At 33.8% G+C, this 25261-nt stretch overlaps 1 protein-coding gene across 3 annotated transcripts in view; it reads right to left on the bottom strand.

Annotated features, from left to right (window-relative positions):
- LOC113499024 (RING finger protein nhl-1) overlaps nucleotides 1–25261 on the bottom strand; it is an 87727-nt gene that overhangs the window by 44101 nt on the left and 18365 nt on the right. For 2 of the 3 annotated variants that reach the window (XM_026879339.1, XM_026879335.1), the window contains exon 3: nucleotides 10507–10607. The gene's annotated coding sequence lies outside the window, so the exon portion shown is untranslated. The remainder of the gene's footprint in view (nucleotides 1–10506; nucleotides 10608–25261) is intronic. The other variant, XM_026879336.1, reaches the window with a different exon arrangement.

A 25261-nucleotide genomic window follows, 5' to 3' on the forward strand; every position in this document is an offset into this window, starting at 1 on the left:
AACTCCAAAATAATATTAAAAGAAACTAGATTTTTTCCCCGCATTTTCACCCATAATTGGTTTTCAGTCCAATTTTTCTCTGCTTTTTATAATGACAGGTATAATGAGTGTTTCAAGTGGTGACTGATATATTAACAAGTTCATTGACTGAACAATCAGCTATTCAGATCATCAATTGATTAGCAATCATAATATTATTAAGAGGAGATTGAAAGATAGATGCTCCTCTACGCCATATTTCACCCACAGTCACGGTTCCACTACACGTGTTGCTAGATCCCCTGTCTTTTTTTATTGTAGACTTCTCTGTCTTCCGCAAGTTTTGGCTACTGTGCCTCATCTCATCTGTAACCATCCTGCTACCATTCCTATTGAAGAAACGGCATAAAAGCACTTGTTTTTAAATAAATCGTTTTGAACACTACATTTGAAGTGCACCTCACAGCAGGGTTTTATTAAAATTTCTTGTTTGTTCCTCTGATATCTTTGTTCAAATTTTGTTTATATAAATGATAACATTTTTTTTTTGTTCCGGTTGTTAGTTGGAATATTCAGCTTTTTATAAAGTATATAATTTATTTTGGATGTAGTCACCTAGCCGAGGATGAATTAATGAAATCGATTTAAATTATGCTATCGATAAGTCAATTCACCGCTTTTTTCACATTCAAATTATGATTCACTTTCTTACATTCAGAAGCTCATACACGTTCTGTGTTATAACAAACATTCCAAATAACTCTTTACTTTTAAGTAAATAACGTCATCACGAGAACAAAGCCAAACAGTTTCCATTAGCTGAATAGACACATTCTAAATAAGCCATATTTATTTACACAAGTGTTCTATTCCCATCAATTCGTCGTCGACTGTTATAACATCGGTGTTTTGATAAATAACATGAAAGATAAGTGACAGTGTTGGTTTATTTAAGGGTTGAGCCGACGATTGGCGAGGGAGTGTAGTGCGTAACGTAACGTATAATACATACGCACATAATAGTAATATTGAAAGTGGTGTCTATTAATTGCTAGGGTATTTTCGTTTATGTGAAAAAGGAGACTATCAAAAGCTATGTACCTATTTTTAAATCAGTTACGGGCAGAGTTGTTGTTGCCTAATTCAAATTGATCCAGTCTCTACGGATTTGAGCCCGTTTGTGTATTGTGTTTGAGTAAAAAGGATTGTAGTCATAAGCATATGTGGGTAGATGACTTTTTTTTCAGTTTAAAGTGCAGTATATTAATCTCAATAAAAAGCTGAGAGTTGATTGTCTCTATAAAATAGAGAATAGCATTCTTCACTATGCATGCGTCACGTGTAATATATGGTCATTTGTCTACTACCTACGCACGAAGTCATTGACCACTATCACATAATTATTCTAGTCCACGATCAAAACTAATCCACGCAAATCTAATTTCATTTAACCAATACGTGTACCGCGGTAACAAAGCAAATATTTGTGCGATATACACCACGCTAACTAGCAAAATGTGTGTTTGTTCGTTACCCAGAGTAAATATAATGCGAAAACCAAAGGGCGTTGGCGGCACAAAGAGATTTGTGAGACTTGAATGATTAAAAGCTTGGGTGTTTGATTTCTGATTTAAAATAAAGTTTAGTTAAATAAGCATGAGATATAAGAAAATAAAGTTAAACACATTAAAGGTGAAAGTCAGTTTTTTTTATTTTCATTTCAAAGCTAGGCAAAACTCCTTACCGAAATTTCTGAAAAATACGCGGGCGGAGTCGTGGTTCAAACTAGCACGCCTTCACAAAAAATCTGTTTCAATATCAAAAGTGGTTATTTAATACTCAATTAATCTAAATACACACATAATATGGGCAATAGACCTAGATATACGATAAACACAAATTCACTTCCATTTTCATCAAGTAAATTAACCGCAGGTTTATTAATACATTTCTGTTCCGCGTTTTTGTTTCACAATTTTAGTTATAATATTTTATGATTGATAATGATGTGGTATTCATTATTTTGTGGTTTCCATTTTGGATAGTTAGCGTGCGGTAGGTAATTGTTTTAGAGTAAATTGATTACGTACTGCCTACCTAAATTGCTAATAGAATGATATCATCGGCCTAGCCTTTTCCCAACTATGTTGGGGTCGGCTTCCAGTCCAACCGGTTTCAGCTAAGTACCAGTGTTTTACAAGGAGCGACTGCCTATCTGACCTCCTCAACCCAGTTACCTGGGCAACACGATACCCCTTGGTTAGACTGGCTGTCAGACTTTTTCAAGCTTCTGACTACCTGTAACGACTGTCAAAGATGTAGGAATAACAGCCGGGACCCACAACTTTACGTGCCTTCCGAAACAAGGAGGAACTCGTTATGACAAAGATGGTCACCCATCTACGGACCAACCGCGTCAAGCATAGCTTAACCTGTGATGGAATCACTTATGCGGTTATAGCTTAGCCACGAGCTCCTCTTACGTACCTCTACTTGTATTTTTTATTTATAGTCAATTAGACAAAAGTGCTCAATACTTGAGATACTACTGTCCTACAAACCGCTTATAGTCGATATATACAATGTAGTCTACATATTATAAGAGTACAAGTATTATCTATGTACTACTTACAAGAATCAAAACTATCTAGGCCACTAATCGATTTTAAAATAGTGTAGTTTTTCAAACATATTAAGAAGCAAAATTTTGGTTATAAATTCTGTACAGATTAAAAAAATAATCAATGCGGAGTTGAACTTTATTGCTTATGTATGACATTTTTTTATAAGAAGTTTCACTTCCAGTTATAACGAATGGTCAGTCAATTAAGTTTCAGTTGTGTCTAAACAGCGCGAGAGTGACGTAAAGAATGTAATTAAGGTCTGTTTTTGTAATTTAAAGGGACCTTATCGTAAACAGATTGCTACTTGGTATTAATAACTAATTTTACAGAGGATACTGTATTTAAATCAAACATAAAGATAAGATGCTACATAAAACTTCGAAATTGCTTTTGTGAGTTAATGATTTAGATTATATATTGGCGCCCAACGTGGGGCAAGCTGTTAGATATTTTTAACTTATTTAAATTATACTGATAAATCAAAATTCTTGCTGCAGCACTATTGAAATCATCAATGAAATAAAAGAAAAATATGTTCAGTATATCAAAATGTATTGAATATACTGCCCCAGTTTGGGCGCCCATATTTTCTATCACAATTCCATACGATCAATAAAACGTCTTTATGTTTATATCTCTAGGGATATAGTGAGATAATAGAAAAGGTTTTCCAAAATGTTTTTTATCCTAAACCTTGTAATCTCAATCTGATTCTGCTTAAACAGTGCCGAAACGACTTGGAATACATAATGTGCCAATTTAAAGTAAGTATGTTTATTTACATTAAAATTTACTTTAAATACATATTTCGTAAGAAACATATGATTATTTTATATGTATAATACAACTGCTATTCTTTGTCGTTGTATAAAGTATTTTTTTTTGTAAATTTTCGTTAAGAATAAGCTTTGTATGCCATTTTTTAGACATTATTTCTGTTCAATAAGACCCTTAAAATTTACAAAACAATAAAAAACATTAACGTTATTTTCTTCTTTTAATGAGTGCTAGACATTGAATGTCAATGGCTGCGTTTTCTTTAAAATACTGAAATAATATCATGAAAACATTGTTGGTTGCATTTTTCCGTAAAATACTATACGGGTATTGGATACTTCGTTACACAAGACCCGAAAATATCCAATAATCTAACCCAAAATAAAGTACGTCACACTTTTACAACAAACTTTTACAACTTCATTTTATTTCACATCAGTGCCTGTACTATGTACTCATAAAGCAACGCTCTTGGCATTGTGAAAGCGGGATAGCACGCTACACGACCGTGGTGCCGTCTCGCTTCCTCTCCGACTGATTTGTCGCGAATGTTCATAGTAAGCATCCTGCCGCGCTGTATAGTATCACATGGGCTGTTATCTGCTTCATTTTCTTCTATGACTCGTAAACTATTTACATCCTATCGTATAAAATGAGATGACGTAAAAAAAACTATTTGTTAATAAAATATACATCGTTTTTATGTTTAGAGGAGTTTTTAGGTTTATAGAGAAGGGTTATAGGACCAACACTCGAAGTACTATTAGCCATTTGCACTATTTTTTCACTAGCATACCTTTTTACGTTTTAGTTCAAAAAATTACTTGGGCTGAGTGACTTATGACTTTTTCTACCGCTTTGCGTCGAAAGCCATTAATTTAACGTTTCAAAAAGCCCGTGGCCTATTAAATAAAATAAACTGGTTTTGACTCTTTCTCAGTTATACCTGTACCTTTTACAGGCTTAGGCTTTCTATTCGTCAGAACTTATCAGGATAATCTATATCTATACTAATATATAAAGCTGAAGAGTTTGTTTGTTTGTTTATTTGAACGCGCTAATCTCAGGAACTACTGGTCCAAATTGAAAAATTATTTTTGTGTTGAATAGACCACTTATCGAGGAAGGCTTTAGGCTATAAACCATCACGCTGCGACTAATAGGAGCGAAGATAAAATGGAAAATGTGAAAAAAAAAACAGGGCAGGTATAAAACATAACTTATATCTTCTACCCACGGGGACGAAGTCGCGGGCAACAGCTAGTATTTTATATTTGTTTTCTTTCCAATTAATAAAAAAATACTTACTGTAATAACTAAAAATAAGACTTCAATAATGATCTGGTTTACTCGCGTTAATCTAAAATTTGAGTCGACATAAAAATATAGTGGTTGTAATGTTATTCTAGCAACTACATCCAAAAATTTTATCTCGTCAAAGCAAGCAAAACTGAAGGCATTATGAAAAAGCATTATCGTTCATACTCATATCAACAGTTTACTATAAAGAAAATAAGAAATATAAAATTGTATCGACTTAAATTGAATCTGCGACAAATGAATCTTCTCTGTGTAATACCCACAAATAAATTCTTGCACATATATCTGAATTAAAACCATTTTATAAGCGGGTTACAGGAATTGTATCTGACCTCGGCTGTCTTCAGTATTAAAACAAATGAACGAGGATTATCTGTTCACATGAGCTTGTGGTTCAATTCTGGAACGTACCGCAGTTCCTTACATTGAAATGAAATGGAATGACGTAGCAAAATATTATACGCATTAGTTTTGGTGACTTGAATTTATTTTCATGTCGCTGGTGGTTTAAAGTTTGTAAAACATTTGCGAGGACGAATCAGGAATAGATATTTAAGTTTTAGGCTTTACCTAAATTATCAGCATGGCTCTTCTAGTTAGGGTATAAGCTAGGTAACTTAATGTTCTTCTTTTTTTTTTTTTATTGTGGTTGACAACAACTCGGTGTTCAAGCTGTCCTTAGGCCTCTGACGTGACTTGAAAAAGTGCTCAGGCGTATTGGTGTCCTCCTGAGGTTTCGGTGAAGGTTTTAGAAAGTGATACAATTTTTTTTTTTTTTTTTTCACATATCATGAATAAAACAGGACATCGGTGCATGCTGGGATTTAAACCTACGACCTTTAACTTGGCTGTCTAATTGCCATACCACGTTAGAAACAATTAAACATATTTGAAGACCATCTGTAGTCTTATACAGGAGTTACAGACCTGAAGTTGGATAAAGAAAATTTCATCAAAAGCATTCTTTATTTTCGGAATAAACAGCTAAAGAATATGCAACTAATATAACTTTTATCCACGTAGGAGGATATGGCAGCCCGGTCGCTGCATTTGCAGGACTCGGGAGATGCCTTATAGCTCTCAACGGATTTTATGGTTACCAAATATAATCTGGCTCTATATCCACCAGGACTACTTTCTATCCATTTGTATTTCAGACTGTATCATACGAAATGCTGCCAAAATGAATATGGCTCACGATCTCCCAGTAACACTGAGTTTTTATTATTATTACTCGTGTATACTGCATAATACCTGCCTCTTGCTTGGAGTGTTCTAAATGTATTGTTTTCGATATAATGGTTATGGAAATTTTGCTTGATAGGATTGTTTTGGTATTGTTCATTAAACAAAGGTACAGATGCGGTGCTTCACCTCTATGTATTGTCTGCTCGGCAGGGTAATGCAAGCTTTTAATGACTTTCTTTTCATCTATAATTGTTTAAAGATATTTTTTCTGCCTAAAATAATTTACATTACTACCTATGTATATACCGACAAATGTATATTGTTTTAAAAAATAAATAAATAAATGCGGACAACACATACATTGTTCTGAACCCAAAGTAAGTTGCCAAAGCACTTGTGTTATGGAATTCAGATACAACGAATGTACCACAAATACCCAGACCCGAGACAATGTAGATATGTGATTTTTTTTACATTGACCCGACCGGGGATCGACACCTTGAAACCGGTGCGTACGCCACTCGACCGCGGAGGTCATCAAAAAGATCCTATAAATGTTTATTTTCGCTTCCATGCAAGAACACATGACTTTCGAAAAAAGCAATGTCTTTCAGAGGAAAACAATGTTCCATCACTTCTCATATATAAATTAGATCATTCAGATTCCTTTATGTGTAATATTTATAGGATTTTGTTTAGAAAATGACTGTTTTCCCAGTTTCTTTAGCATGTAATGAAGCGGTTTTTGAAAATATACGAGCAGGGTCCTTTAAACTTGCGTTATATGCGCTCATAAATAAGTTAAGTCATACAACTGCCAAATGTTCACCAAAACCACAGTTAGTATAATAACAGTTTCCAACTTCTCCGAACTTCATCAAGTAATGTAATTATCTAAATACAACAAGCTTTTCCCCGGAGGTTTCTTTTTCACGAATGTTTTCGTACTTATATTGGACGTAAAAGAAAAAAGGAAAAAAAGGTAATTTGACGCTGGAATGCGAGGAATGTGCAAATGGAAATGTTTTCGGAGCTAAGATTTATACCTGGCCTGAGTTTTTTTTTTATCTTTCTCTTTTTAAGAGTTTTTGTTTGTTGATTATTTTTGGAATGACTGATGTTTACTTAAGTATTTATTTAATATCGCACTGTTTGTGAGAGATCTCTTTATATTTTTTCCGTCTTATTGGTTTTATTCATTTTGTTCTCTCTTTTATTTCGGCTTGCTTGGGATTAAAAGATTTTTCTGTGTTGTACAGTGGTTGACAGTAAATACGTTTATATCGTATTTATCTTATATCGTTTATACGGTTATATCTAAATAACCATGTTTGAGATAAATCTAAATTTCATTAACGGATCAGTTAACAATATCATTAAATCAAAGTCTAGACATAATAACATTTTTAGAGGTTTTAATGAAAATAATTTCGTCGCTTATTACAATTTAAATATTCATACAACGTTCACTTTATATTTCGGTATGTTTGCAACAAATTAATAAACGTTTATTTTAGTTTGAATAGATTAGAAATTACATTCAATTACAATTACAACAAAATTACTTGCGATGCCTAAACGTTTAGATAATAGCGGCCTAAGAGGTCTCGTTAGACGTAATGTAAGTTCACAGTTTTGAGAATAACCCCCCTTTATTTTCAGTTAAAAAAGTAACGGTTTCTTGTATTAATAGGTAATTTTCTTTAATGTTTTTGATATGGAAATTAAATGTTTACTGCACATGTTAATCGCTTTACGCCTTCGTTTTCCTTCTGAAATTACTTAAGGCTTGAGTCTAAGGCTTTGTATGCATAATATTGTTATTTTGCCTGAATTTCCCGAGGGGCAGACGGGGATGTTGTTGCATACCCTTACAGGAAAACTGCTCTCTAGAAATCTGAGTACCGGAATAAACATTTTCCTAGTTAGATTTTTGAGATACATGTTATTATGGCACGTGAAGAAGAAAGTACAATTATTTTATTCAAAACTCGTCTACTTGCTTTCAGAAGTATTTTCATGATATAGATACCTATTCTTAGTTACAAACGAAAAATATAAATTCACAGTTTCATCATCATCGGCCTAGCCTTTTCCCAACTATGTTGGGGTCGGCTACCAGTCCAACCGGTTTCCTCCTCAACTCAGTTACCTGGGCAACACGAAACCCCTTGGTTAATAGACTAATTAGTAAATTGAAATCACTGGCAAACAGAATGGTAAAATATGTCTAGGACTTCAATTTATCGGTCGGAGTTATAAGTACAAAAAAAGATGGACAAAAGATTATTTAAAATAGCGTTCAACTATTTCATTTGTTTATCGAACGACGCTCGGCAATCAAAAGATATGAGATATATTTCCGACTTTATTGAGAGCTATTACAATCAGACAGCAAGAGTTCTCTTTACTCCATATTCCACGACTATTCAAAATAATTTACGTCCATTGCGTTCTTAATGCTTTAATACATGTCCTCATTCTATTTAATAACTTGGTACACGGTACTTTCATAGATTGATGGTTATTGTTTAAACTTTAAGTTAGTATTGTCGAGTGATGCCAACTTCGTGGTAGAGGCCATTATGAAAAGCTGACGAGCCACTATGACTTAGATTTTATAATAAAGTTTTCGTGTTGTTATTATGTCAAATACATTTTAAACATCCATCAGAAATAAGTTTTTGCGGTTTAAATAAAATTTTTGGTTGGTCTTCTACTTAATAAATTAAAAATATGTATATTTCTTATGGCCGTTGCAATTCATAGTTGTAGACTAAAAATCACGAGTATAGTAGTATAATAATATAAGAATAACATTCGATCGATTCGATCGTCAATCTCTAATTGATTTGAAATTCACCACGAAATTTTATTGCAGGAATAAAAATATGGTTAGTATCTATTAATAATATGGTTTTATATCAGCAATGATTTCGCTACAAATATATTTTATGACAAGCAACTTATTAAGCTAATATAATTTATCATGTTCTTAAAACTATGATTACTAAAAAAAATGAATAGTGTTTAAATAGTAGTTAAAAATGTGTAATGTAATAATCCGGGTCCACTTGTCTTGCAGCGTTTTACGTACTTAATAAAACCAAGACAATTAGCAAAAAAAAATGTTTATAAAATTTTGCGTAAGTGATTTTGACAATTCGAGACCAGCTAATACATTTAACAGTAGAAACTTTCATGCCATACATTATGCTGCTATTGGTAACCCCAATTGACCACAAAATATGTGCCAGATACCGAAAAATATACATATTATACTGAAAACTACAAACCATAAGACTTTCCAATTCATTAGAAAAACGCACAATTTATATCCCCATAAACCCAGTTATCCGTTCTAAAATATTTAAGATCTAATAAAAATAAAATACAAGAATTCTGTTGGCTTGAACCCCGATGCCTGTACCATGGTAATCCGGTTTTTTAATCAGGATGTTTGCTATTGTGTAAGCAAGACAGCGCATTACTGCGTATAGTGACGTCTTGCTTCTATACCGCCGATATTCGTACTTAAAAAGCTCATAGTATGGGCGCAGAAACATGTTTATTAGTTGTCAAACCGGCAAAAACATGTTTGCTACTGAAACACCAGTTTCAAGCTCAGAAAATCAGGTTGTAAAAGTTTGTGCGTAACATTTTATTTTAGTTTCATTTTATATGTTTACTCAAAATCGCAAATCAATCCGGTTCATTGTTATGGTAAAATTAACTTTGTATTTTAGCCTGTATGTGTATATAAACATAATGATAATGTCAATTAACATAATTATGTTGTCTCTTTTTTTTGTATTATAATACTCAATTTTACTTTTACTTCATTATGTCTTTTCACTTACAAATCAAGACGAACTACTTAATAAAAATTTCGTAGCGAGCTAAAAAACACTCTTTTTAAATTCAACTAACCACAAAAAAAAACATAAAAATAAATTACTATTCTATCATAAAATTGCACCACTCGCACCCTTTAAGAATTTATTGTTGACGTTTTTTATTGCTAATTACTTTTACGTGGAATATTTCAAATTACATGAAGGTGAACTACAAAATGTTAACACCTTGAAGCTAGTTTCACAATTTAAATATTATTTTAATGTTTTGGAGCGGTTTATGGGTAACTAGCTTAATGGCCTGTTGAAGAGGGACGACCTGATAAGCGTGCTAAGTGCCTCAGAGGTTATTTACTGTGAATACAGCTTTGTATTACCCTGTGAGGTGAAAACGCTATGTTGAGAGTAAATGTGAGTCTTAAGGCCGCCTGGCAGTATAGACCATATTAGGGACAAGAACGCATAAAATTATCTACATCTTGTCCGTGCCCTGTTTTCTTTTCAAATATTAGACCTCACACCGCTTTCATACGTTTTTGAAGTACAGTTTTGGGAAAGGGTGACTGATCTTTTCTATTTGTCAAACTCCATTAAACACATACTTGTGTTCTCTATAATAATAGTTTTTTTTTGTCTTTACTATTAATGTTTAATAAAAATATGTATATGCAATTTGATTGCATCGTTATTTGAAGCTAAAATCCTATAATATTCTATGAGATTATATTTACTTCTTCTAGTCTTATTAGGTATATCTAGTGTACTTACAATAAACAGTAAAACTTGCTGCAATGGTGGGCCCAACCGACCGGCGGGCCCACCGGGTGTCCCTCTGTCGACCCCTTCTAGAAGGCGGTTACAGCACCTGAAATCCATTAATGAAACCATTTAATATGACAATAGACTATTCGTAAACAAAAGTCTACAGAAAACTTAAATTAAAAGGGATGTCTAGTGTAATGAAATCGTTTTTTGAATATCGTATTTTTGAAATAATACGTCATTTAAAACTACACATGAAACAATACTTCCGTATACATATACCTAACTTTACCATCTTAAACGTGCAGCCAAAAAACTTATACCTAAGACCGAGTCCATATCTTCAAAAGAAAATGGTTCGGAAGTTATAAATATACAATGAACGTCCTCAAAATAAAAATGAACATTTAAAATTCGATGTATAAAAAGAGGTATAAATATTGTACTTTACCGCGCAGTGAGCGCCAAATGCAAAAGAACAACAGAACAAAATGAATTATCTAAAATAAACATTTTAGAACTGTGTAACGACCATGAATGGCTACTCTTGTGTGAAGTGCTGTAGCCAGATGTTTGGATCTTAGAGGATATAAATGTAATGATAATTGGAAAAAAAGCCTTTGACACAACGCTACTGATAAACTTTCTTAAGCGGATACATATCACAATTTGCATCCAGACAAAGAACAAATAGTCGTGTTTATTCATTACGCAAACATTTTTCTGGGTGGGAATCGAACCGGTATCCGGTACAGCAGTTGGGACAACTAACCTCTAGACCAAAAGATCTATCATACAAGACATTAAAGCAAGTCTTCAATCTGCTGAATGGTACCTATTTTGGATACTTTCTGAATGTAGTGATGATGAATCATAGAGACTGTTTAGCTAAGGTTAGCCTGAAGCATTTTCACTAACTCCATGTGGTTACTAATTCAACTAAACTGTTTAATAAAAAAACTCAAGTAAAGGCAAATTCAGCTAAGTCGTTTTCCCTATTTGTTGTAGATATACCTAAAAAGCCTTTTATTTCACTGATTAGATTCATAAAAAGCCTTATCTCAATTTCTCATTCATTTATAACGATATCCTCTCCATGATTGTCTCAAGTGGCTGAATTGTTACCAAATCAAGTGGCCAATCGTCCGCCCCTACTTCCTGAGTTGAGGAAAATTCTCTATCCCCAGAAAATCGGTCTTCCTAGTCCCTCTACCGTTGAATGTCTCGCTTTATTTCTTTTGTCGTCTATCTCAACTTCCGCAGGCTGTGGCGACTGGCAACATGCCAACCAAATGTTACAGCTCAAGTTGTAGGCTTCAGCGAATTAAGCTAAGCTAATTACGCTTGGCTCGCGACATCTGGCGCTGGTCAAGGGGACACAAAAAGAAAAGTTGGCATTTTAAAGTATTCTGTTCGAATTTTGTCCCAATTTCGGTTCGGCTTTTTTGATTCTTAGTGGATGTTACGTGATCTTTAAAGACTACCAAGTTCTTGATCAAATTCTGGTGAGTACGAAACTTAATAAAAAGAACGTGCAATCAGAAAATGTGTTGTTGTTTTTCTTTTCCACGAAACAGAAGTTGATAAAATCTTTTCTTCCTTCTAAACCAAGTCGAGGCAAGAGTAAGATTTTTTAAATATAATGTGATTAATAATAGTTTTGCACATCGCTACCTCCTTTAAACTTGTGATTCCATATTCATTTTGAGTTAATATAATCGTGTTATATTAGTTCGCGTGTGAATTACGCGAGAGGATGAAATGGCGACTGTACCACATTTGGATTCTTGTTTTTTTTACTTCAGCGCCATCTGTTAGTTGTGGCTTGTCTCTTTTATTTTTTATGTTAGCTTACATCTAGACTTACATGATTTTAGAAGTAAAATAAGAATATTTGTTTTAAAAAATTGAGCAATATCCCGAGCTGCTAGTTGTTGCCCGCGACTTGGTCTGCGTGGTTAAGAAGATTAATTATTCATAATAATTAACTTATTATATAACATTTTACAGAAACAACTTTGGAATTTAGAAAGTTTTCGATCTAACTTTTGCTGAACTCTAGCCTTTACGCATTAAACCTTTTACGCCCTTAAGGGATAATTTTCGAAAATCCTTTCTTAGTGCTCGGTTACGATAAAAAAGGAACACCTGTGCCAAGTTTTAAGTATTAAACCCTTAGAGTTTAGGCCCTGGACCGTTTTATAAATTACCTAAAATTTTGCCCGGCAGAAAATACATTTATTTTCAACATTAAATAAGGTGATTAACGATATACTCAGAGCACGCAATGATAACAATCTAAAATAAAAATAAGATATTGTTCCGTTACGAAAAAAATATTAACATCATTAGCGGTCTGCGTGATATAGGCATCAACAGCTTTTAATGAGACCTTGAATGTCACAGTTTATTTTATGCCTGTATTTTAAATTTACTGAATAAACATAAAATGGGTTAAGGAGGTCAGATCAACGGTTTCATACATTATACGGTTATTGCTGAGATTAGATTTCAAAGTAAAAATGAAAAAGGTTTCAAAAATAATGTGTTTCATTCTGTGCTCTTTGAATCACTGACGAGGAATGATCAATTATTTATTGAAAGAATTGGCCGAGCGTCGGTTTTTAGACATCATTGGCCTAGCCTTTTCCCAACTATGATGGGGTCGACTACCAGTCTAACCGGTTTCAGCTAAGTACCAGTGTTTTACAAGGAGCGACTGCCTATCTGACCTCCTCAACCCAGTTACCTGGGCTACACGATACCCCTTGGTTAGACTGGTTGTCAGACTTTTTCAAGCTTCTGACTACCTGTATCGACTGTCAAAGATGTAAGAATATCAGCCGGGACCCACAATTTAACGTGCCTTCCGAAACACGGAGGAACTCGTTATGACAAAGATGGTCACCCATCTACGGACCAACCACGTCAAGCATAGCTTAACCAGTGATCGATTCACTTATGCCTTTATAGCTTAGCCACGAGCTCCTCCGGTCGGTTTTTATACATCTTTGTGGTAATTTGTTACATGGTAGGAATAACATGGGCCAAATTGTATCAATATTTATTGCTACGTTTATAAGCTTTCTCATTTTGTACTAAAACTTTCACAAACAAAGTCTTTCTTCATTTCTCCAAACAACATTGACCGCAGAACTTCTGCTATAAGCTAACAATCAATTTTCAATACGACGAACATCAATAAGTTTGGAAACAATAGCAGAATTACAGAAGTGCAGTGGATCTGGCTTGCGGCCAAACACTACTGCAGCTTGTATGGCCTTTGTGAGATCATTGTGCCGTTTACAGGAATAACGTGAGGTATTGTCTTTATATGAACTGAAGGTGAAATAAGGGAGTTTATTTTTTGGATTCCGTACCCAGACGTTGAAATGGATCATTACTAATGAAGCACCGCTGACTATACATCTTTCGGTCAGTTTTTACGATTGTGTGCATGGCGTAAACTGTGTTAGCTAATGCAAAATTTAATGATGTATTTCTGTTAACGCTATAGCATCAAATACTAAAAATAAAGTTCGAGGTTATGCAATAGTTAGAACGGTAATTATTCTTATTTATTTATCAGCTTTACAAATGAACGTTAGGCAATGCTATAGTACGATAATTAATATGTTGGGTGACATTTTTTTTAGGTGTCATTTTTAATTTCTTCATATTTATTTATCACGCAACCGATTTGCCTTCCATTAGTCTATGTGTACGGACATCATTGTCGCGAGTTCGACTTGCACTTGCCCGGTTTTCTTTCATGAACTAATGTGAAATAAGGAAGTTTATTTTTCTGTTATGCTTCGGAAATTAATATGGTAGCAAATGGTTTACTAGTAGTTGTATTTCATAAAAGATTTTTGTGTGAAAACGTGTCATGAATTTAACTGTTTTCGTAAGTTCGATAAAAAGTAATTTAGGGTTAATAAACTGACTAGTTATGAAGCTATTCATAAAACTTAGTCTATTAACTTAACTTTATTGAGAGTTAAAATCTCTGTTTAATTTGCAACTAATCTCATGAGCTGCAAAAACTTTCATGATAAACGGGTTTAGAAATTAATTAAAATTAAAATGTATTTTACCGAAATAGCTTTTGACAATTTATAGTTTGATTTGAGTTGTGAAAATGATTATGATAGAGAGATGTCTGTCACCTCTTTTGGAAGAATATTGTTGCAGCTGTTGAAGGTCTCATAAGATGGTGATAGGTTATCATTTTGATAGCAAGAAGACGCGTATAATCTTATCATTATCACAAAAGCCTTCTTGGTTTACTAAATATATACAAGAGCAGAGCCTGCAGTGTAGTGAAATCTATACTCTGTACTAATATATAAAGCTGGAGAGTTTGTTTATTTGAACGCGCTAATCTCAGGAACTACTGGTCCAAATTGAAAAATTCTATTTGTGTTGAATTGACCATTCATCGAGGAAGGCTTTAGGCTAAACCATCACGCTGCGACTAATAGGAGCGAAGATACAATGGAAAATGTGAAAAAAAACAGGGCAGGTATAAATCATGACTTATATCTTCTACCCACGGGGACGAAGTCGCGGGCAACAGCTAGGTAAAAGATAAAAGTGATTAAAAAAAAAATGTTTTTCGTCTAAAGAAGTCTATGTTGTTTTTTGTTCCCAACGTTAGGAGAAATTCGTTCCTAGATCTTATTTTTGCGATTCCTTGCTACAGTGATCCTTTTAGTGGTTAACAAAAATCATACATTTTTATAATTCCTGCATTAGCAAACTTACAAATCGAATTATTCTATGCTGACTTGTTGATATGTATGGCTCAAAGCAAATGGCAGCGAAAGATAAAGTCGGAACTAAACGGATGTTTTCGAAATAAATAACGTCACTCGTAAAAGGGAACGAATCGTGTAACTTTATCTCGCATAAATCTGTTATTAATTGTTTAAGCCGCGGTGTCAAAGATAGTTATAGGTATTAATTTTATTTAATAATGAAAATCATTTAAGTATTTATTCGTTTTCAATATATTTGATATTCATACGTTGAACATAATAACATTTCATCGTTTGTCTATCAGATTGTCATAAAAGTGTTGATTGTCTTAAAAATATGAATAAGCAGGGTACTCTTTTACGTCTTACTTTAGTTAAAGTTGACAATAAAACAAAATCGCATCAAAACTAGTCAAATCTGAGGGTCTACAAGTTTCAGACCAATTATATATTTTTGTTCTAGATTAAACAGAACATAACACTTGGAAACCCACTAAATACAAGTCCAACTAGCGGAACAAACAGACAAACACAGAACAAACAACATTAACATATTGTCTGGTGTAAGGGTCGGCCAGAGGTAAGTCCCTTATTAAAGGTTGTGCATATATGAACAGTTATAATGGTACGTTGGTGCTGTGTCTAGCATTAATATAGCCTTATTAATGAACTGGTGAGGTTGGAGTGGAACTATAGAGTGATTGTATGGAATTGTATAGTGGAGTTATTTAATTTAGAGACTGCATATTTTCTAAGTCTATTTTTTATTGATGAATCTGCGTTTAGTTAATAAGTTACTGCAAATAGTATGTTCTGGGGTTTACCAATAACTAAATTTTACAGAGATCTACAACTAGTTTAATAGATTGTAGTTGGTAGTAGTTGGTGCATAAGACTAGAAGTTGATTCCAGTTTGCATTGCATCTTCCAGAATGCCCTGAACAAACAAATTTCAATGTTTCAAAAATTGCATTATCCGTTATTATTGTTTCCTTTAAATTAATTTAATTTTTCTTTTTTACTTACTTCACTTCTTGAGGAATGTTTTTAAGTTTTTAAAATATTATATTATCAAAAGTCATTTCACAAACAATCACACAAATTTACAAGTAAATTAATTTTCTACAAAGTACGTGACATGTTAAAAGGTTTGCAAGAAAAAAAACGAAGGAATTTCTAATTAAATCCGACTTGACTAAGTGTATACGCAGGAATTGACGTTTAATAGGCCTTCTTGGAAATGCCAGGGTTCGCGAGACGAACAGTTAAATAGGAAAATGTTGAGCTCCTCTGAGATATTTTTAAGTAGCTTTTTATTCCGTTGTGGTATTAAAAACAACGTTTGTAACTGACTCTGAACAAAGGTTCTTCATTTCTTGAAATGTCGACAATGTTGATAACATTGTAGTTAGTTATGAGTGTGGTAAGAAAGACGCCTTACTGAGGTACAAAAACAGTAATAAAAAATATGTCTCTAATATTTATACCAATCAATGATTTCAATATGGATCTTTACACGATCCCTATTCCAAAATATCTATTCATCCACCATAAGGAGAAAATGATTTTGACCTTGAATGAGCACCTCCAATGGATAGAAGAAGTCATAGAAGGCAGCCATGCTCTGCAGTTAGACAGTAGTCGCTGAACAATAACAATGGGTGGAAGACGAAAGATATGGTATTTTTAGAACAGCATTCAATAACAATACAATTTGAATGTCTTAAATATTGTTTAAGATCTACTGAATCAGCATCCACCCAAATTGAGATTGATGAGCAGGACTTGGCTTATATTAATTTCTCTTTTATAAATATTCTAATTTAAACGTGTTTAAAGCCATGTGCTAATTAAAGACAAGATAAAATTAATAAATTTGTACTAATTTCATCAGCCCATCTCGGCATGTGCCAATTTATTTAATTAACAGCCTTGTCATAGACAAACTTAATTACTTAAGAGACAAACTCAAAAGCTATTCGAATTTCAAATTAATAAAATTGTTCGTAATCTGTGGTTTGACAATATGTTTTAATCAGTGTGATATAATTTGATTGCTAAATGCTAGATTGAATTATTTAATTAAAGAGCTCGTTAACACGGGCGGCAGGTGACTGCATGCGTCAACATGGTTCGGTGACAGCTATCGATCTACAGAAACTCTTCAATAAGTAGTCTCCTTCTTATTTTACGGTTGAAAACGTGGTGTCAGAAGTGATCCGCCCGTAGACGTGTCTAGTACCCTTGTCTACATACCCTTGATAAAGTGTCAGGCGTGCTGGTTTGCATGTGCATGCTGGAAGAACTTGTAGTGGGTGGTAACAGTAGCGATGTACACTGGCTGCTGTATCATGGTCAAACTTCGAAATTGGAATATCGACGCCTATCATCAAAGCATTAATCGCTGCCATCAACAGGCCGCCCATGTTAACATAAAATTTAAGTTCGCAAACTAACATTAAATGTTACTTCAATTTAAGACAATATCTGCTCAAATTTCCCTTTAACCCAGAAACAGATAGCGGATTTGGTGTATTTTAGTATAATCTAACTACAGCTAATCTCACAGGCAGCGCGCCTAGTTCGAATCAAATTGACTAATTTCGGTGCGATGCTGCCATGCTGTGTAATAGGTTAGCTTTGAAAGTACTCACGCGAGGTAACAGTAATAGGTTTTAAAGACTATGCCTATATTTCTTGGAATATTAGGAATGAATAATGAAAATTGAATTTATGAGGTAATTTAATTGTAAATGGAAATGCTTTGAATTAATGGTGTAATTTTACTAATAACTTCATTGCTCTTTGATATTCATTTTTTTAGTGGTTTCTTAGGTTTACGCGAATGTTAGACATTGAAATGAAACTATTTTTACGGATTTTATCGCGGTTTAGACGAACGCCATCTCAGTCTGCCCGTGACCAGGATACCTGCAAAGGTTTCGAAACTTCGGGAACTAAAATCTAAAATTAAACCGCGATAAAATCCGTAAAAGTAGTTTCATTTCAATTCATTTTTTTGTTAAAAAATATACCAATAATAATGCATCCATGCTGATAGTTGTTTGCACTTTCGATGTTTCTTAATGTCGTGGTTACACTAAAGGTCTATAACCTATTTTAAAGTTTTTCATCTAAGTTTTAAATGGGCTTCACTAAATCTCACTCACTTTCATAGTCCTATTTCATGTAATAAGAGTAAAACTTTATACTCACTTTCTCACCAGGTATCACGAATGTACTAAGAACCATTAAGTTTATCATTATCAAAGTTTCTAGGAGTAACCTATCGGAAGTCCATTGAAGGTCCGGGGTTCGATGCCGGTCACGTACCATTGGCTTGGCACTTACCATCCTCGGATAACTAAGTTTTATGTCCGGGTTTAATCGTTAATGCCCACCACTTTCGGAGCAATAGTATTTGATTTAGAACTCTCAAAATTTAATTTAAGATTACTCTTTCACAGTGGACAAAATTGAGTGTTCTATATAACAGTTTAACCTACACAAATACCTCAGCCAACGACATTAGGTATCAAATAAAAAATACTTCTCCCTAAAAAATATTAAATCCCCTTTCGGCACATGAAGAGAACAATCTTATTTAGCTTTCAATCCAATCTCCGAATTGTTTACTCTAAATGTCTGAGAAAAAATATTTGGGAGGCTGTAGAACCATTTTTCACCCGGCTCTAGAACTTGACCGCCGATGTTACAACAATTTGTCTTCTTCTCATATTTCCCTCGAGAAAACAGCCTTTTGCAACTGAGAAGATAAATTTAGAAATAGCCCTTCGCGGCCTTTGTCTAAAGTTATTGTTTGTTTTTAATAATTATGTAAGAGGCGCATTCTGTGTCACTTTGAACAGCTCTGTATGATGTAACGTGAATAAATCTGTGGCCAATGAGTTACTAACTAGGCCGAAGTATAAATTACCTAAAGGTTTCTTTTTCTTGACTATCCTATATGAATTTGTATGATAGCCCAAAAAAGAGGTTTTTGCTGTGATATAAGAAACGAAAATAGAGAGGTCTCTTTTATGTTTTTTTTTTATTCTGCATTTGACATCTACGTTTTCAATTAGTCGATTATAATAATGATATTTTATGCTGTGCTATGCCTAACGGTTTATTTTTAGGATACAACAATGAAAACCTAAAAAGCCTCACATATTGCACTCCTCTTAATCCACCAAAAAGTTCCAAGAGTTTATGAGTATTTCTCTCACGTTCCGCGTTTTTCCTCGGTCAAGGCTGTGAAAGGCTGTATATTAATGGTAAACACAAGTTCCTGCCATAACACGTACCTAAGGGAAACGTGTCTTGATATTTTATAAAAAAATCGTATGTTTTATAGCTTCATATAAAACGTGGTGCAAATAGAAGGATTAACTTGTCAGTAGCTTTTTAATCAAAGGATGAAAAATAAATCAGATCTTTATTTTGAAGGAAATTTTCTGATATTTTACGAATATGGAAGAGAAAGAGCCTCTGATAATATTTTTTAATATCCAGTCTTACGATTTACCTGTTGTGACCTTTTTGTTAGGTGAAGGAATTCTCATGGATTCCCCAGGAGGAGGAAGCAGATATTTTCAGACTCTGCCTGTCTAAACCTGAACCTCGGGCTACATCATCCGTGTTTTGGTGTCGTTGTATAGCAATACCCAGCAATTCCCTATGCAGTCATCTTTACACATTTCCCCAAATTTTATTCACAATACATCTTGAAAGATTAGAATTATTCAACCAATTTATTCAATTTGATTTACTATAATTGAACATAAGAACAATATCATGAACACAATTTCCTCGCCTTTATATAAAACAACAAGATTCAGCTTACTAAACAAAAAACTCGGATATAAATCAGAATAAGAGCGTGAAAACGGATAATGGTGGAATTACAATGTTGCTCATTTTGCCCTGTACGCCATTCAACGGGCCCAGAAAAACGTATGTAGAGAATAGAATGAAGTGAAAAGGGGTGCTTTGCTTCGAATGGGGACGACTTTAGCTGATCGTATTATTTAATTCTTTGTTTTCGTTATCTGAAATAATTTTGTATTTTTTTTGATGACTGTGTAAAATTGTTTAACAGTTTTTTTTTATCTAGCCCCCTTTTTCTCATCCTTGCCAAAGGCTTCCCCAAAATCCTTTCACGATTCTTTACCCTGGCCCACGTGGAATCAACCCATAAGGGTGAAGATCGTCCTGAAATAGCTTTCTGGAGTACTCCATTGTATTCATAAAAAATACATTATACCATATTTTCGACTAACTTACAAAATAAACGAAGTCTTGATCAAAGGCATACTTATCATTAAATTCAGAACAAAATTTTGAAAGCTGACCTCACAATCTTTAATAACAATTATCTCAAACCAGCTAAATAATGGTGCTTCAAATTTGCCGAAACCTTGTTTCGTACAATTAGAAGGAACGAAAAACAGAACGGAATTATCCCGGACGATCCCGAAGAGTTAGTTAAAAAACTATGATAGACCTCTAAATGTGAAAGTTTATGAAATTTCGCGCACCAAAGTTTGGTATTCGGAGTCTGAATAAAAACCAACGCGCTCCGTTGCTTTTAGGGAAAAGATTTAAATTTTATTATTTATTAGCACGAAGGTTCCGTAGTTTGTAATTAGGTGCTGGAAACAAATGCAAAGTGTGAAATGTAAACAGTTATGAAGTAAATAAACTTTGTAAGTGACGTATTATAAATCTTTGAGGTAAGTTTTTTTTAATTTTCCTCAGTGGTGTGAAAAAAATGAAGACCAGAAGTGAATAAATTAATTTTATCGATCCGTAACATTGATCAAGATTTTTTAAGAATTAATCTTAAATAAGCATGGTAAACCTGACTTAAACATAGTTTTCTTAATTCCATGCCATTATTGTCCAATCATCTACACTGCAGCAGACTAACAGATTAGTTACTCAAAAAGAAGTTTCATAATATTTCACTCATGTCGTTAAGATATACAACATAAGATTTTAAATCGACCACATTTCAGACATCTTCAATTCAGTGCCACCTTAGACGGGATTTATACCTCCTCCCAAAATATGTACCACAGACATGCAACGTACAAATCCCTCCCTCCTTGTAACGTAACTTCTGACAAAATAATCCTTCCAATGGATCCAAGATCAAGTTGAACCCCAAACCGAAGCAAGTGATATATACGACGGAAACCAGTTTATCACCGCTGTAGATGTTTATCGAGTTGGAAAATGGTATGTAGCCTTCTCAGTCTCGTTGAGATAACAGCCCGCTTTTTCATTCGTAAGGGATTCAAGATGAACAGTTTAGAGTTGATTCGGATAATGTTTTGATGTGGTCAAGTTTAAAATGGGATGGATTCGTGATTGTGATAAAGGGTTGAGCTTTTCGTCAATCGTTGTGTTTTTGTGGGGTTAAAATTGGAAGACTTAACGAAAAACTTTTAGTTATATCACTTTTGATTTTTTAGTATCGACGAGTATAGAATATACCTTTTTAAAACCAAAAGGTGAAATAAATTATGCTCGGAATCATTTATGCTACATTCTTGTGAGAATATCTTACTTGGACGCTCATGACCACAGAATTCATGTACCTCTAAAAAATACGATCATAAAAACATTCTCTTGAAATAAAAAGCTAGATTTTAAAATAAATCAGTATTGAAAGAATGAAAAAAAGGAGCAAAAACTTTAAAAATTCCTTGATATTTTATACTGTTCAAAAGTTTGAAGTTCAATGTAGGTCTCTGAAGAGTTTTAAGGACGGGCGTCCTTAGCTCCAGTGACTTTTTAAACTTGGCAAAGTTATCGTAGCCAAGTTCCCTGTATCTCGTAGTTGGCTGCACGTGCCTTACTTGCTTCACGTAGTTTAAAAGGTTAATGGAACGGTGCTGTACTAAAAATTGTCTGTTTCTACACCTGTAGTGTTCAGGTATATGTCACAATTGCTCATAATTTACACTTCACGAAGTTGTACAAGCCTTGCTGTATAAAAATAATATTGTAGTTGGTTTTTGATCGGGTGATAAAGACTTGTGAATTTTACATATTTGTGAGCGTTCAAAATACAAATTTATCTTGCTTCCTCGCTTTTTAATTGCCTGTTGTGGTCGTCATAATTTTGGTTTGAGATTCATGTATCATATCTATAGAGCTAGCTACTGATTGAATACTTTGCTTCCAAAGCTTTCAAATTCTACTCCGGATAGTTTATTCTACCAAGTACATGCTACAGAGAATTTTGATGCCTAACTTGAAGCAGATTAATGCATTATTAGTTTGGAAACTATCAGTTTGGATTCATTTCAATTATCTGAAACTCTCCTTTTGTTCATAAATTTAAGGTCTATTTTTATTTAAGCTTTGGAGTGGTAAAGAAAAAGTAGTGTGTCTCAATTTAATTAGTTTCTCTCTGGAAAAGTATTGTCGATTGTCTTTTCGAAAAGTGGCGTTTCTATATGAATACTAGCTGGGGTGGTAATAATAGCCCTACTGGTTCGGGACCAAACAAAAGTCGGGCTTTAAATACGTGTTATTTAACCGTTAATAAATAAATAGAAAGTTATAAAAGCTGATAAAATAATTAAGACTTTAGACTATATAATCACTCAATTAAAAAGTTAATATTAATCCTTCGTTCACTCATTAACTTCAGTTTACAGCCTTTTAGAAAATATTTTGTTCTAGACACATAATTGCTTTTGATAAGACCAGCCTACAGTTCTAGTGCTATTTATTACAGTGCCAATTGTGTGCCAGCCTTTGCCTTCTAGTAATAGGCACGACGATACGTACAATAAATCTGTCTCTTTGCTATCAGTGCGATGGCAACGTGTCGTTAGGAGATTCGGCGATCCATAGAAATGTGGGACGATCAATTCGGGAGTCGGGTGTAACGCTAAAATTCTCTATCAGTGCGTAACTGTAGATAGGTAGGTGCAGTGACTCGTTGCTTGGAATTTTTAGGTTTTTGGAAGTTTTATCGTTTATTTTGAATAAAAAAATCCTGCTTCTGTGCTTCTAGCGTTAGTTGGAATGGCTAGACGATAATCTCATGTGCAGAAAGGAGAGCCGACCATCACCGCCCAGTTAAAAATTTCCAAACTATAAAATTTAATTTAAAAATAATCAGAATCGTATGTAGTTTAAAAATGAAGGTACAATAAATATCACTCAGATTAATTTTTAACAAGCTTTGGGTGACCAAAACAAAATGACAACATTGTACTTTTTAAATTATGGTAAAAGTTTAAAATAAAAATCTTAAAGCTTATTTATAAAACAACAGCATCAAAAACCAAATAAAAACACAATAAACTAGTATTAGCAAATCAGCATATTCCACAAAACACCAACAGTCCTTCACAACAAGCTCTATAATAATTCAGATTTTATTTTACTATCCCTCGGAGACGTCATAAAATGAAGTCGACGGAGACATACAATAAAGTTTCAGACAGCTTATATGGTACTAATAACTGCTTTATTTAGTTCTATTATTCAAGAGCGGAACGGAAAACATTTGTCCAGTTGTGGCGTAGAAACAATGTATTGGAATTTTTCTCGATATTTTCGCTGTTACGGGCATTAAATCAGAACTTGAGTATTATATAACATCAAAGTATTTTGAAAACTCAAATCTTCTGAATCCTATGGATCCTATGATCCTTGGTTTTTATGCCTATAAATGTTTGTCGTGTCGGAAAGCCATCCCAGCAGGTAATGAGAGTAAGAGTAAGAGAATAGAGTGCGCCTGTTCGATCCATAAATTTTAGTATGCCTGGGTGTCTTTGCGTACAAACCTTGACTATATTTGTGAAACCCCTAGCAACACAAGTACAAAAAGGCTTTAGTATTTTGAAAAAGAAAGAAAATGTTATTATTATTAAGGATTCCGAGGACAATTTTCACATAAAAATGGATAGGTACCTCCATCATCAGGGATTAACGAGCAAACTTATTTTATGACTTTCTTATTACTTGTAAGTAAATAATACTGCCTCATTGGCCGTGTCCCAGGTTGGATAAAGTGTTGTTGTCTATTTTATGTAGGCCTGAACTTTGGGATTATGCTGGTTACAACGCTAGGTTTTGTTGAATATTTCGTTTAGGTTCTATTTTTTAAATATGCCAAAAGTACAATATTTTAAAGGAACGATATTTTTCATAAAACCAGAGTTAAACCCTCCTGGTTTAACTCTGGTTTTAATTTGTAATACCACCCAAAAAGGTTATAGAAACTCATGTTAGAAAAATAACGTATTAGGTATACCTAGTACAAACATAAGTGACAAATAGGGTTAAAATTTATCAGCAAATCGTTAAATTAATGACCCGTTCATCACTTCCAAATGAACTATCTTTCAAATTAACTTATCTTAAGAGTACATTTAATTCTATTGAAAACAATTTGAACGTCAGCTCCACCGCGAATCCGTTCGGATAGCTACTCAAACAGTTTAATTATCGCATCGAGACTTATCAAAATCCGTTAAGAAACGAACGCAACGAGTTCAAACTTCACAAAGTCGACAAAACTCAGAATTACTTGCAAAAGTCTTGCTATAAATTTTGTTGAAACGTTTCAAAGTATTTCATAAGGAAAATTCTAAATAAATTTGGATGATTGTAGGGTTGGCGAAATTTTTTAGTAGGTAAAGAAGTAAAGATATATTATAGCATCAATATCAAACTTTTGATTCTTCTTTTGATGCAAGAAGAAAAAACAAAAAAGGGTTTAGGTGCTTATTTACTAACTTTATTGAATTCAAGTGTTGTCAAAGCCTTGTAGCAGAAGAACGTCTCAGGCACCGGTTCCCTACAAGGTTGGCCGAGTGGTTGAACTTACCACGCTATACCCACAGTGCGCATCGCGGCGTATCGCGGGTCGATCCTCGGTAGCTAAGTACAAGCATTTGTAAAACTCTTCGCTACCCAAGCATAAGTGCTGTCAAAAAACAGCATTACATATTTAAAATTGAGCGAT

This window comes from Trichoplusia ni, chromosome 11 (assembly GCF_003590095.1).
Source record: "Trichoplusia ni isolate ovarian cell line Hi5 chromosome 11, tn1, whole genome shotgun sequence".
NCBI lineage: Eukaryota > Metazoa > Arthropoda > Insecta > Lepidoptera > Noctuidae > Trichoplusia > Trichoplusia ni.